Here is a 15,159-nt window from a genome sequence, read left to right on the forward strand (position 1 = left end):
CGACAATGCCACGTCAATGGCCTACGTCAAACGCCAGGGGGCCACTCTGAGTCAGTCAGCGATGACAGAAATGTCCCGCATTCTCACATGGGCCAAATGCAATCTTCCAGTCATTCCACAGTCTTCATCTTGGGGATTCTCAATTGGGAAGCGGATTTCCTAAGCCGCCACGACGTGCATGAAGGAGAATGGTCTCTACACCCAGGAGTCTTTCAGCTTCTGATCGACAGATGGGGGGTCTACCTGAAGTGGATCTCATGGCCTCAAGACACAACAACAAACTTCCAGTTTATGGAGCCAGGACAACGGACCCCAATGCAGCCTTCATAGATGCATTGTTGGTGAAATAGAACCTCCATTTGGCATATCTCTTCCCTCCAATATCCCTGCTTCCTTGAGTGCTTTGAAACTTGACAGGAGGGTGGCACAGTCCTGTTAATAGCTCCGGCTTGGCACAGATGCCATTGGTACTTAGATCTTCACAGTCTCTCCATAGATGTTCCTCTTCAACTTCCTCTATGAGTAGACCTGTTGTCTCAGACCATGTCTACATCAGGACCTAGCCTGTCTGTCTTTAACGGCTTGGTTCTTGAGACGTCCCTCCTAACGGCTAAGGGTTTCTCCAGCTCTGTGGTCCAGACCATGCTCTGACAGGTAAACCGGCCTCATCAAGAATTTACAAAAGAATATGGCATACATATTTCCAATGGTGTGCTCCAAGAAACTATGACCCTCAAGTCTTTAAAGTTTCTATAATTCTTGCCTTTCTTTAGGCTGGATCTAGGCCTCCGCCTAGCATCTCTGAAAGTGCAGGTCTCTGCTTTGTCTATATGGTTCCAGCGCAGAATTGCTTCTATACCGGATGTTCACTCCTTCTTGTAAGGTGTTCTATGGATGTGGTCCGTGCTTTAAAAATCTACGTGGACCGTACTACTCCCATCAGCAAATCGGACTCCCTCTTTGTCCTATATGGATTCCACACGAAGGGATGGCCAGTTAACAAACAGACTCTGGCCGGATGAGTTCGCATGACTATCTCACAGGCTTACACGCAGGCTGGCCTTCCTGTGCCAACTCTACTCGCTCTGTGGGTCCCTCGTGGCCAGCCCGGCGTGGCGCCTCAGCTGAACAGCTATGCAAGGTGGACACGTGGTCTTCTGTCCACACCTTTCTTAGGTTTTATGCCTTTGATACATTTGCCTCTCAGGAGAACCCTACGCCCGAAGGAAACATCCTATCAGCTTATGAGCATTCCTGCCCTTGAACAACTGCTTTGGTACATCCCCATTGTCTCCCCTGTAGAGCCCTATGGATCCTGAAGAAGAAAAGGAGAGTTATGGTAAAACTTAACCTTGTTAACTCTTTCTTCAAAGTCCATAGGGTCCACAGGGCACCCGCCCTGATGCACCTAGCTTCTAGGGTCTTTTTTTCTTGGTCACTTGTTTCCTTCTCTGTGTGATTCCTCAGTTTAGCCAGTCTTCCTTCTGTCCTAGCCTGCTCCTGCCTTGAGCTTGTTAACAAAACTGAGTTGCCCTCAGGCTGTGGGTGGGGTATTGAGGGAAAGGCCGAAGCATCCTGGGATTGAAAGCTTTCCTGTTGGCATACGGTCCCACCTACATCCCATTGTCTCCCCTGTGGCCCCTATGGACTTCGAATAAAGAGTTAACAAGTTTTACCATAACTCTCCCTTTTTGTGGTAATTTATGGCCACTTTAAAAAAAAATAATATATATATATGTATATGTATGGGCCTAATAAATTAAATAATGGGGTGCACGTGCTCCAAAGTGAATGTGCGTACCAAATGATAATTCTTTAATGCTTATCTGAAAATCCACTCAGCCAGGTCAGCAGATGAGATGGACCCGGGGCTCTTGGTACTTTAGAAACCTTATATGGAGGGGCTCAAAAGAGCCAGATAGAAAAGGACAAATAGTGCAGTACTTCCTGAAATGGGTATATGACGCTGATTGAATATATTATGCGTACCAGATAGCACTTGAATAACAGCATATAGTTGTGAATTCCGAAACGCTCTTCCAGTATCCCTTAGCAACCCCAACAATTTCTCATATGGGTATGTTGTAAGCTTTAAACCAAGCAGAAATGACCCAGTATCAGTAGTGATTTTCCAAAAAGGGTTTTTTTTTTATTACAGAATAACAAGGGATATGGAAAGTAGGAACAAAATAGAATTATTAAGTACAAAGTAAAAAAAAAATAGTGCTTATCTGCATATATCCAAGATTCTAGGGGAGGCTGGTATAGTGGTCCCAATGTTTTTGGGCCTGCTCGACTACCCCTGAGGACTTCAGGGGTATGCACATTCACTTTGGAGCACGTGCACCCCATTATTTAATTTATTACACTATTAGGGACATGTTTTCTACCCCCCCTTTTTTTCAGATCATTACAACCTGTTTGCCACACGGAAACATTGAAAGACTGCGCCACCTTCACCTAAGGATCAGTGTACAGAACTGAAACTTCCACATCCTTCATCTGGGACATTTACCTGCGTGCTGTCCTATAACCACTATCTATCGATTTTTTTTTTTTTAAAGCAATTATTTTTCATTTAAAAATGACTTTAGGAACCCCAAATTGATTGAAACTAATGGAAAACTTGATTTTGGTGTAATTTGAGCCCATTTTTTATTTTTTAACACCCTAAAATTACATGTAAGTATTGGGCCAATTTAGCTAACTGAAAACTTTAAAGTTCCTAATTAGTCTTTAGGGGGGTGTCCAAGAGGTTTTTACGCTGTGTCTCGAAATTTTTACATTAAAATAAAGATGTTCCCTACCTTTTCAAACCCACAGGGCCGTGCGCACAAAAAAACGCAAATTTCCTCTTGAAAAGCAATGAGAGTTTGAATTGGATTGCAACTGCAATTAGCAGTACAAGTTCCCGGTGAGAACTGCTCGCACAAGCCAACTCGCACCTAATTGGATTGATCCCTTTTACTAGAAAGTGATCAGGACACTTGGCTCTTAGGGCCTGTTTCAGCAAGGAACGCAAAGGAGAGAACGCACGCACTTGGCCGATGTTTTTGCTCTGCGCATATGTATGCATCTCACTGGGCATACGCGATCTAGCCAGTGCGATCGGGTTAAGGTACGTAGTGTGTATGCAGACCCTTCCGAAATTGATTGACATGAATTGTGGGTAGTGGTCAGGCGAACGCAGCTGCTGTAACGCCGTTATAGGGGCGTGCATGATTAAGGCAGTGCGGCGGCATACGCAGCCTTACCCGTAAGCTGTACACAGGAATCGGCCAAAATCCTGCGGCAGGTCAGGTCAACCACTATTATCCTAATGGGTCCGATGGTTCTCAATATTACCGATGTTTACGCTATCTCGCGTGCTGATCAGGCTGTGAGTAAACGGAGATGGGCGGCTTAATATAGGGCTGGGCGTCTGAATCTTGTCCTGCGGTCTCCGTGCGTATGCATTGATTAGCATATTCTCACAGCGGCTGGATGCGTGTGTGTCTGCATCTGTGCGTTCCTTGCTGAATCAGCCCTTTACTCCGCTGGGGAGATTTCGAATGAATTCCATTGTGACTGACGTTCTATACTAATTATCACACCCCACAATAAACAGTCACTGTTCGCTGCATTATGTAACTATTATTCAAAACAGTAAGTGGCAGGAGCACTACACACAGTAAAAGGTTATTTTAATGTTTGTCTCATTCAAGGCTAAAATCTACCTAGAAAAATACTTTCTCCCAATCAAATAGTAGGTGCTATGCTGACCTGTCCTCGTATACAAAGACTTACAAATATTTTGTAAACTTTACTTTCTGGTGCCTTCTAACACAGTTTGCATTGAGAATATATACACTCATTAGCCACTTTATTAGGTACACCTGTACAACGTTAATGCAAATATGTTATCAGCCAATCATGTGGCAGCAACTTGTATCCTAAAAGGATGCAGACATGGTCATGATGTTCATTTGTTCAGTACAAACGCCAGCATGGGGAGAAATGTGATCTAAGTGCCTTTTGATCGTGGGATGATGATTGGTGCCAGGCGGCTGGCCAGAGTATCTCCGGAACTGCTGATCTCCTGTGATTTTCACACGCAACAGTCTGAGTTGACCGAGAATAGTGCGCAGAACAGAAAACATCCAGTGAGTGGCAGTTCTGTGGTGAAAACACCCACAAAGTGGTCCGTGGAGAATGGCCGATTGGTTCCAGCTGCCAGGAAGGTGACTGTATCTAAATAACCATGCTTTACAACAGGGCTGTTCAGAAGAGACTCTCTGAATGCGCAGAATAACATTGGCAGGGGGTGAGCTACATGAGTAGTAGGACCATGCTGTGTTCCACTCCTGATAGCAGAACAGGGAGCTTTGAGGCTACGCTGGGCACAGTCAGCTGAAGATTGGGGAAAAAGCATCCACTGGTCTGACAAATCTCATTTTCTGCTGAAACATGCAGTGGTAGAGTGGAAATTTAAACGTGTTTCCATTATGCCCTGTGTTAATGGTTCTTGGTGATGGTGTGGGGAAAGTTTTCTAGGCACACTTTGGGACACTTTATAGCAGTTGAGTATTATTTAGATGCCACAGCCTGCCTGAGTAATGCTGATTGTGCATCTCTATGGCCACAGTCTACCTATGTAATAATGGATGCTTTTAGCAGGATTCCATGCAGTGTCACAAAGCACCCGTCCCCTCAAGCTGGTCCATGAACATGACCATGAGTTCACTTCATTGGCCTCCAGGCACAATATCTCAATCTAATAGACCAGCTTTGTGATGTGGTGGAACAAGAGGTTGTAGCATGAATGTGCAGCAGACAATGCTCCAGCAACTGTACCATGTTATGTCACCATAGACCAGAATCAAGGCCTAGGGCAGAGGTTCCCAAAGTCCGCCATTACAGTCCAGGTTTTAAGGATATCCATGCTTGAGTCCAGATGCTTAAATCAAATTGACCGAGGTACTAATTAAGTCACCTGTGCTCAACATTGGATATCCTTAAAATGTGGACTGTAATGGCGGACTTTGGGAACCTCTGGCCTAGGGAAATAGGTCTTGGTATACCAGCATAGGTGCTACATATTGCATATTGGCCCTGTCAGATTGCAGAGGCTCTTGGTGGGCTGTATGACCCATTCACACAGGAATGTTGTCTGGGGTCAGCGGGATGTGTGAGTGCAGTAAAAGAGTGCATGTAAAGTTATGTGCGGACTGTATAAAGAGCCATTTGGGTAAAGTAGTCTGTGGAGGTTATGTGGGCGGTTGTGGGATTCGATAAACTGCGTGAAGAGGTGAGTTTGCAGGGAACACTTGAAGGTTTGGCAGGCTATAAGGAAGTCCTGTTGTGAGAGGGAGGGTAATCCACAGAGTGGGTGCAGGCCAAAAATATACCTGTGACCAGAATGTGATCTTGTAATGAGTGTGGATGAGAGACGCAGGTCTTGCGCAGAGGGGTCAGGCAAAAAGGTTTTATATTGGTGTAGCTAGGTTGATAACTTTATGCGTAAGCAGAAGTATTTTATATTTAATTCAGTTAAATACGGGTACCAGGGGCGCGCTTGGCCGGTGGGGTCAGGGTGCTATCTGCCCCCCAGGCAGGTACAATTCAGCTGTTTTGGGGCCACCCCCAGCTGCGATCAGCATGTGTACATGGCACAGCGGGAGGCAGCAGAATGCATGCTCCTCTTACCCGGCCAGTGGTTTGTTTCCCCCTATGCCAGCGCTGCTGCAGTAATCAGCAGGCGCAGGGTGTCAAGAATTTGCGGCCAGGTCGAACTCGCCGGGACATGATGTCTCAGCACAATAAAGTTTTCATTGCTTTGTTTTTGGCTCAGCGCGCCTGGTGTCATGACGTCAGCACGCTGCCCCAGAAGAACAGAGGAGCCAGCGCAATGAAGAGCTCAGCAGAGATCAGGTTAGGAGAGGTAAGTGGCTGCTGGAGAGAAGGGGAAGGAGCTGAAGGAGGCCTAGTGAGACAAAAGATGGGAGCTGAGACCATGGAGACACACAGAGGGGAATGAGGGGTAGCTGAGACCATGGGGGGAGGAGCTGAGACCATGGAGATACATGGGGGGGAGGAGCTGAGACCATGGAGATACACGGGGGGGGGGGGTGAGGCAATGGAGACACACGGGGTGAGGGTTTTCTGAGACCACTAAGGATACTGGCTTTCAACCTCTATACGCACCTACCTATACCCTCAAAAACCTGCCTATAAACCTCTAAAATTGACGTTATTTGCGTACGCAGTCATACAGTAAAATAAAGACTTTAGACCTTGAACGTGTGTTTCCGAAGCACAAAGTATTATTCAAGTAAAGTACAGTCAGTTACACGCTGTGATCTAAGTACAATTTAGTGCAAAGAATTATACAGACCCAAGATACAGTTATACATACGCACACGCTCTGGACCAGATACCGGCATCAGCAAGAAACCTCCGGCAATCAGCAAGAAGACTCCAGACTGGGGTCACAACACACACATTTATACCCTTACAGAAAGAGACAACACAATAGAGAGGTTTGTTGCTAATCCCATTGGTTCCCAGTGCGGGTGCATCTGTTACAGGATATTTAACAGGTTGGTTCAAATGGACACAGAACAGCCTCTAACAGCTTGTTGCCTCCTCTATTTCCCCTGCATGCAAATCTAGGCTGTTGGTTTTACAATGTACATTCTGGTGCTTTAAGTCTCTATGGTCCATAAGTTGCGAATGCATGTTGCGATCTTCTCACCGATGGTACTGGAAAGCTGTTGAGTAAATGCAGATCAGTACAACACCAAACACGGCTTACTTATCACGTATTAAACTTTAGATACCAAAATAGTCTTTATTTCACAGCATTTGTAATAAATGTATAAAACTTGGATCTTATACTTTAAAGCTATGGAACTTTTTATGTGAGTGTGCATTATGTAAGTATTGGGGGTTTGGGAAAAGACACTAGTTAGGTTTATCTGATTTGGGGCAGATGTGCACGCATGCAGCTAATAAAAAGCGTTCGCATGCAGGATATTGTGCATTCGCTAATGTGCGTCATGTGCGGTGTTTATGCATGAGATTCTATTTATGATGGATTTAATATATATATATATATATATATAATCTCATTTCTTACTAACATTTTCAAACTGCAATGCAAATCTGTTATGGGCAGTAAGCTTCACTCTCAAAACAGGGTGGAGACCCCCAACCGTGTTGGTGGTCTCCAGCCTGTCTGAAAAAGAGCAGATTTAATTCAAGTGTCTGGGCCATATTACAATTGCCACAGCTACACCTGTCCACATGTGGAGTCTCTCCATTTATATGCAAAAACACCCACAGTTCCTGGTGTATTGTTCTTTTCTATTCCTTTTCTCAGGAAGCTGTTTTTCTAGTTGCTAACTGATACTGTGTTTGTTTTGGTATCAAGGTTGTCCCCAGAATGGGCTTTGTGTACATCAGGGCATGATTTCTGGAAGGATTACTAAAAAGTGTTCTAATGCTAATAAGTCATTTTTTTATGTATGTTAAACACTGTCGGTATGTTTTTGGGGAAGGTTGTTACTCTGTGGTTTTGATCTATTACGTTGTGTGATCTATTTCTAAGATGGAGTCTTGTCACCATTTGCAAGATGGTGTCGCTCCAAGCTAATTTTACACTGATTCTGTCTCAGCCACTAAACCAGCTTCGACACCATGGAGATACACAGGGAGTGGGGTTTGCTGAGACCATGGTTGCGTATAGAGCCCCTTCAGTATTTGTACCTGACAGTGACGTGGAGTGAGGGCGGAAGTGCAGTTCCATGCCCATAAAGGCCACTAAAAGAAGAAACTTGTACGCAAGCTACAGATTTAGATTCCCCCTCTATGTCCACGTGGATGGCAGAGAATGACGTTGGACAGTAACTGATGACGTCAGGGTACATTTACGGAAGGGCATCTATCCACAACCCTGAGACCATGGAGACACACGGGGGGGATAGGAGAGTACATTGTGGGATGAGGGAGTATAGTGGGATAAGGGGGGTTTATGTGTTTGTGCGAGTAAAAAAAAAATATAGTGTGTATGTGTGTGTGTATATATATATATATAATATTATTCATATGCATAGGAGCTAATTTCAGCCTCCATGCTGATTGGGTTAAGTCCGTCGAGAATCAAGTAGCCGGTGCCGAGTGGCAAATGAGGATCAGTCGCATGGCGAGCCGAGGAGTGGAGGGGCAAGAACAGGCACAGAGGATAACCATCTAATTCTGCCAAGGTAAGCAGAACAGGTAATGTCCCAGTGACAAACACACACACATATTAGTTTTACGTTACTCCCCCCCCCTCCACTCCCATAGACAAGCCGGGGCCACGTTCTTGTGTTTGCCCCCCAACCTGAAAGTTGCCAGCCCGCCCCTGATGGGCACCCAATGTAGTGACTGCCTGAGTGGAACAGCAAAATAACAACGTTTTGCTAGGAGGATCAGTCTAGCCGCTTCAATATAGTCCCTGCCTTATATATTTGTATATATAAAGAAATACAGTCAGGTCCATAAATATTGGGACATTGACAGAATTTTCAGATTTTGGTCTCTATTCACCACCACAATAGTTTTGAAATGAAACAAACAAGATGTGCTTTAACTGCAGACTTTAAGATTTAATTTGAGGGTAATTACATCCAAATCGGGTGAACGGTGTAGGAATTACAACAGTTTCAATATGTGCCTCACACTTTTTAAGGGGCCAAAAGTAATGGGACTATCAACTCAAAAGCTATTTCATGGACTGGTGTGGGCTATTCCCTCGTTATTTCATTATCAATTAAGCAGGTGAAAGGTCTGGAGTTGATTCTAGGTGTGACATTTGCATTTGGAATCAGTTGCTGTTGACTCTCAATATGAGATCCAAAGAGCTGTCACTATCAGTGAAGCAAGCCTTCATTAGGCTGAAAAATCAAAACAAACCCATCAGAGAGATAGCAAAAACATTAGGTGTGGCCAAATCAACTGTTTGGAACATTCTTAAAAAGAAAGAACACACTGGAGAGCTCAGCAACACCAAAAGACCCGGAAGACCACGGAAAACAACTGTGGTGGATGAGAAAATAATTATTTCCCTGGTGAAGAAAAAAGCCCTTCACAACAGATGGCCAAATCAAGAACACTCTCCAGGAGGTAGATGTATATGTGTCAAAGTCAACAATCAAGAGAACACTTCACAAGAGTGAATATAGAGGGTTCACCACAAGATGCAAACCATTGGTGAGCCACAAAAACAGGAAGACCAGATTAGAGTTTGCCAAACAACATCTAAAAAAGCCATTACAGTTCTGGAACAACATCCTATGGACAGATGAGTCAAAGATTAACTTGTACCAGAGTGATGGGAAGAGAAGAGTATGGAGAAGGAAAGGAACTGCTCATGATCCAAAACATGCCACCTCATCATTGAAGCATGGTGGTGGTAGTGTCATGTCGTGGGCATGTATGGCTGCCAATGGAACTGGTTCCCTTGTATTGATGATGGATGTAACTGCTGACAAAAGCAGCAGAATGAATTCTGAAGTGTTTCGGGCAATATTATATGCTCATATTCAGTCAAATGCTTAAGAACTCATTGGACGGCGCTTCACAGTGCAGATGGACAATGACCCGAAGCATACTGCAAAAGCAACCAAAGAGTTTTTTAAGGCTAAAAAGTGGAATGTTATGCAATGGCCAAGTCAATCCCCTGACCTGAATCCGATTGAGCATGCATTTCACTTGATGAAGACAAAACTGAAGGGAAAATGCCCCAAGAACAAGCAGGAACTGAAGACATTTGCAGTAGAGGCCTGGCAGAGCATCACCAGGGATGAAACCCAGCCTCTGGTGATGTCTATGCGTTCCAGACTTCAGGCTGTAATTGCCTGCAAAGGATTTGCAACAAAGTATTATAAAGTGAAAGTTAGATTTAGGATTGTTTAGTTTGTCCCATTACTTTTGGCCCCTTAAAAAGTGGGAGGCACATATAGAAACTGTTGTAATTCCTACACTGTTCACCTGATTTGGATGTAATTACCCTCAAATTAAATCTGAAAGTCTGCAGTTAAATCACATCTTGTTTGTTTCATTTCAAAGCCATTGTGGTGGTGAATAGAGGCCAAAATATGAAAATTCTGTCACTGTCTAAATATTTATGGACCTGACTGTGTATATATATATATATTTATTTATTTATTTATTTATTTATTTTATTTTTTTTCATTAATTCACATTTCTTGCAGAGGGTCCTCTAATAGTTAAAGCTAGTCTGAGCTGTTTCTTGCTACAATCCTGTTATTAGGTGCTGTAGCCTGATGCAGTGTATACAGATGTGTATTATGGATGATACATCCCTCTGCCTGATGAAAATATTACAGTACAATGTATTCCCTATTTAGTGCTGCATATGGAGACCAGCAGGAAAGCAAACAGCCCTGCTATTTGCCTTCCCTTACTGCATACCAAGAGACAATTTACTCTTGTTACTGTGATCAGCAGCGGCAGGGAGGACATCATGGAAATAGCTGCTGCCCTGGAAAGATAAGTATATTCTTCAGAGGCTTCTCAGTACTGGGAACTTTTCACAGAGTGGGGCTTGACCCTGAGAAATTGGGCTCATCCGTATATAGCGGCTGCAGAGTGAGGCTTGGCAGTGTATACATGAGAGAGTAAGGCTGGGCATAGGCATACACTATACAATTATCTGTCAGATATCTGTCCAATCTGGCTGGTTGGAATGAAAACCTGGAAATGTATGGGAGAAAATGGCAATCGTCCATTTGCTCACAAAGACTTTAAAATAGCCAAAAATGGTTGTTCTGACAAATTTGGTAAAACACAAATTTAACCAATTTGAACAATTTTTTCTGTCCTTTTTTTCAGTGTTTAAGACCATATGATCGACTGTCATTTGCGCCCATACATTACTAGGTTTTCATTCCAACCAGCCAGATTGGACAGATATCTGACAGATAATTGTACAGTGGATGGCCAGCTTAAAGGGGTGCTGGTAACACCATTAATAGAATTATTCAACCAGTCACTAGCTACTGGAGTAATTCCAGAGGACTGGAAAAGAGCAAACGTTGTCCCACTGCACAAAAGTGGAAGCAAGGAAGAGGCAAGCAACTACCGACCAGTGAGTCTTACATCAGTAGTAGGGAAATTGATGGAAACACTCTTAAAAGAAAGAGTCGTAGATTATCTCAAATCCAACAATTAGCAGGATCCCAAACAGCATGGATTTACTGGGGAGAGATCATGTCAAGCAAATCTTGATGTTCTGAAACTGGGGGGAGGAAGGTTCAGGGGAAATTTGAGGAAAAATTACTTCACAGAAAGGGTAGTGGAATAGCCTCCCATCAGAGGTGGTAGAGGCTAAGACAGTAGAGCAATTTAAACATGCATGGGATAGACATAAGGATATCCTTCAGAAGAAGTAAGGATCAATAAGGATTAATGTAACAATATTTTTAAAAATGGGGCAGACTAGATAGGCCAAGTGGTTCTTATCTGCCGTCAAATTCTATGTTTCTAAGTGTACTCTGGCCGCAGAGTGAGGCTTGGCAGTGTACACCGGCTGCAGAGTGAGGCTTGGCAGTGTACACCGGCCGCAGAGTGAGGATTGGCAGTGTACACCGGCCGCAGAGTGAGGCTTGGCAGTGTACACCGGCCGCAGAGTGAAGCTTGGCAGTGTACACCGGCCGCAGAGTGAGGCTTGGCAGTGTACACCGGCCGCAGAGTGAGGCTTGGCAGTGTACACCGGCCGCAGAGTGAGGCTTGGCAGTGTACACCGGCCGCAGAGTGAGGTTTGGAAGTGTATACATGATCTGTCAGATATCTGTCCAATCTGGCTGGTTGGAATGAAAATCTGGTAATGTATGGGAGCAAATGACAATCAACCATATGATCTTAAACACTGCAAAAATGGGCAAAAATGTTTGTTCAAATTGGTTAAATTCGTTTGATTTAACCAATTTGTCTGAGAACTACCATTTTTGTCTGTTTTCCCATGTTTATCAGCAAATGGTAGATTTCCGTTTGCTTCCATACACTACCAGATTTTCATTCCAACCAGCCAGATTGGTCAGATAATTGTGTAGTGGATGCCCAGCTTAAGGCTTGGAAGTGTACCTCGGCCACAGAGTGAGGCTCGACATTCTATGGGCCATATTCAATTTGAGGAAAGAAGTCGGAGGTCGGACTTCTTGCCGTCATCGCAGGTTTTCCTGGGGATAAAGTATCGGGCGCGCGCCCGCGTATCCTCGTATTCAATTAGGAATCAGCGAAAATGGGACCGGCGAAAAGCTAAGTATCGAAAAGTCCTGTCACTTTTGGGGAAATCAGCCTGTCACCTCCCAAAAGATGGTCTGACATGGGGGAACACTATGAGTACCCCCGAATTGGCCTGCTAAAGGGATTTGGGGTTTTTAAACTGTCGGCAAGTGCTTTTATGCGTCTTTGAAAATGTGTTGAAGAATAAAATTTTTGGAAAACAGCTAGTCCCGTCAAATTTGGGCTACAGATCTGGCAAATGTTGCACCAGAGTTATGTCAATTGTTGATTCAATATTACCATAGTAAGTTTAATGGAAAATAATCTCCGGCGCTGGCTTTAGTGTATATAAATTTGTATCTCCTATACTGTAATTTAGAATAAAAGAAAATTCTTTCACACCTAAACTATTGTAATGGACAATTCTCCTTTTCTTGTTTGCACAGCGTGTGTAATGTGAATATAGAAAGTGGTTGTGCATCAGAAAGTACTATTTATCCACATTTAAAGTGTTTACGCAAAGTTCATTTATATACACTAAAGCCAGCGCTGGAGAGGATCTTGTATTGTATATCCGTCTTTGGAAGCCATTTGGGAAGCTTCCGTTTATCGCCACAGCTGCTGTCTGTAGATGCTCTGGCGCCGGTCATTTCTGCTTTGACTTGAAGTTTAATGAAATGGTAGATTTTAGGGTGGTACCACAGCCTGCTTAGTTTTCCCCATGGCCTGTTGTACCATGTGGGGGGTGGCCGGGACAATTAATTTTCTAGCACACATCAGCCAGTTACGGTAGCCCTAACATCGCACGTTTTCCACTATGGGGTGCGGGACAAAACTTATGTTGTAGATGAATGCGATTTGCTGTTTCGGAACAGAAAATCACCTCCATCTTTCTGAATGGAATTCACCCCCTTACAATCTACTCATCATCAGGCTATGTCCCAGGTGTTGGCACCATCTTGAGTAATGTCTAGCAGTTCGCATCGGGAAGCCGACCATCGGCTTCCCGACTGTCTAATCCCGGCAAGGGGTTAAATGACAGGCGTCGAGATCCTGACGCCTGTCATTTTACCTACGCTGGGAACCCGACACCCGGCTTACCGATCGAAGGTAAGCCGGCCGCGGGGGGGGGCTTAGGGTTAGGCACCCCCCCCCAGAGTTTAGGGTTAGGCTAGGGTTAGGGTTAGGCATCCCCCCGGGGGACTTAGGTTAAATCGGCGGGGAAGGGGGGGTTAGGCACCCCTAAGGGAGGGTTAGGGTGTAGAATAGGGTAGGAAATACTTACCTTGGGTCAATCATACTGTATCCGTTGGTACCTTCCAGTTCATATGCAGAGTGGTGAAATCTCACAAAATAATTTCCTTGCCTGCAATTGACATGTCATTGATTTTCTCTTTTAACCCACTATCCAACTGGCCATTATCTCATGGATCCCTAAACATTATTACTGTTTGAAAAGCAGCTTGGAACACTCAGTCCTATCAATTGCCTGTGGGTCTTCCAGTTTTTCATTCAATTATGGGAGCCCCGACCCCTTATTCCATTGTACGACATTCCTTCTTTAGACAACTTTTAATTCTCGCGTGGCATCGTGACCAGACCAGTCTGTGTAACTGATGCTGTATTCTTTTAAAGCCTAGTGGTAACAATAACCAATCTGACATCAATCAGATAGAGAGACTGACACCTAACTTATGAGGAAACCAAATGATTTCCGTAAGGAAACTTGAGGGTATGGCACAGTGTGTGTGACCAAGGCTTCAGCTAGTTGGCAGGAACTGCTTGATTCAAGTTGAGATTAACAATGAGTTTAACATGCATGCTCCGTTATCATCAATGTTTGTAGGGCACCACAGATTCCATGGCACCAGATATAGTATACATACAAGAATGCAATCAAGAAAGTAACGTGAATACACTTAATAATAATGTGTAAAATGTCATAAAGTAGCAAATATAGCAAGGATGGATAAAAGTATGAATTCCATGTTTGTGAGTGCAGCAGACTCAGCATAAGATATGACATTAGTGTTGTACATGGTAGACCGATATGAGACATTAGGTAGAGAGGAACCTGCTTGGAAGAGCTTACAGTATTGGAGTGGGTAATGAGAGACAGTAGGTGCAAATGGGATACAAGCAGATGTGTTGGATAGTAGAGGGCGTATATGGACTTAAGGGCCTATGCAAGCAAGTCGTTGAGGGGGTAGAGTATGCAAGCATGAAGAGGTGATTGAGGCATCATCAGAAGGACTGTAGGTTGGGGTAGATTCTGATTGTGAGAGACTAATAGTTCCACAGGTGGGGAGCAGCATGGAAGAAGTCTTGGGAGATGATAGCGGGGGAATGGAAGAGAGAATGGAAGAGAGTTGCAGAGCAGAGTAGCCAAGTTGGGTATATGTCTTTGGGGAGATGTATCAAGCCTTGGAGTGAAATAAAGTGGAGAAGTTGCCAAAATGCTACATGAACTGAAATCTGGAAGCAATGTGGATCCAGTGATGGGCTTTATGGAAAGGAACAGCAATCTGTTGTCACAAATTTCAAAGGAGAAGTAAGTGACTGACCGTGTCAAAATTGGTGGAGAGGTCTAGGAGTATGAGAAGGAAGGATTGACTCCTGCTTAGATCAAAGTAGTTTACTGAACACTTTCTGAGGACAGTTATGGTTGATGGAAAAGAGTGGAAGCCTGACTGGAGAGGATCTATGAGAGAGTGGGAGGACAGACCGGGAGTAAGACCATTGAAGATTTTTTTTTTAAGAAAGGCTGAGTAGAGAAATTAGGCTGTATTTGAAGATGGTCAAGGTCAACAGACGGTTTCTTGAAAAGATAAAATCATGTTTGAAGATGGATAGGAAGATACCAGTAGAATGTTTAAAAGGATGAGCAAGCTG

The sequence above is a fragment of the Taudactylus pleione genome, unplaced genomic scaffold (assembly GCF_031769625.1).
Source record: "Taudactylus pleione unplaced genomic scaffold, aTauple2 ptg000507l, whole genome shotgun sequence".
NCBI classification, from domain to species: domain Eukaryota; kingdom Metazoa; phylum Chordata; class Amphibia; order Anura; family Myobatrachidae; genus Taudactylus; species Taudactylus pleione.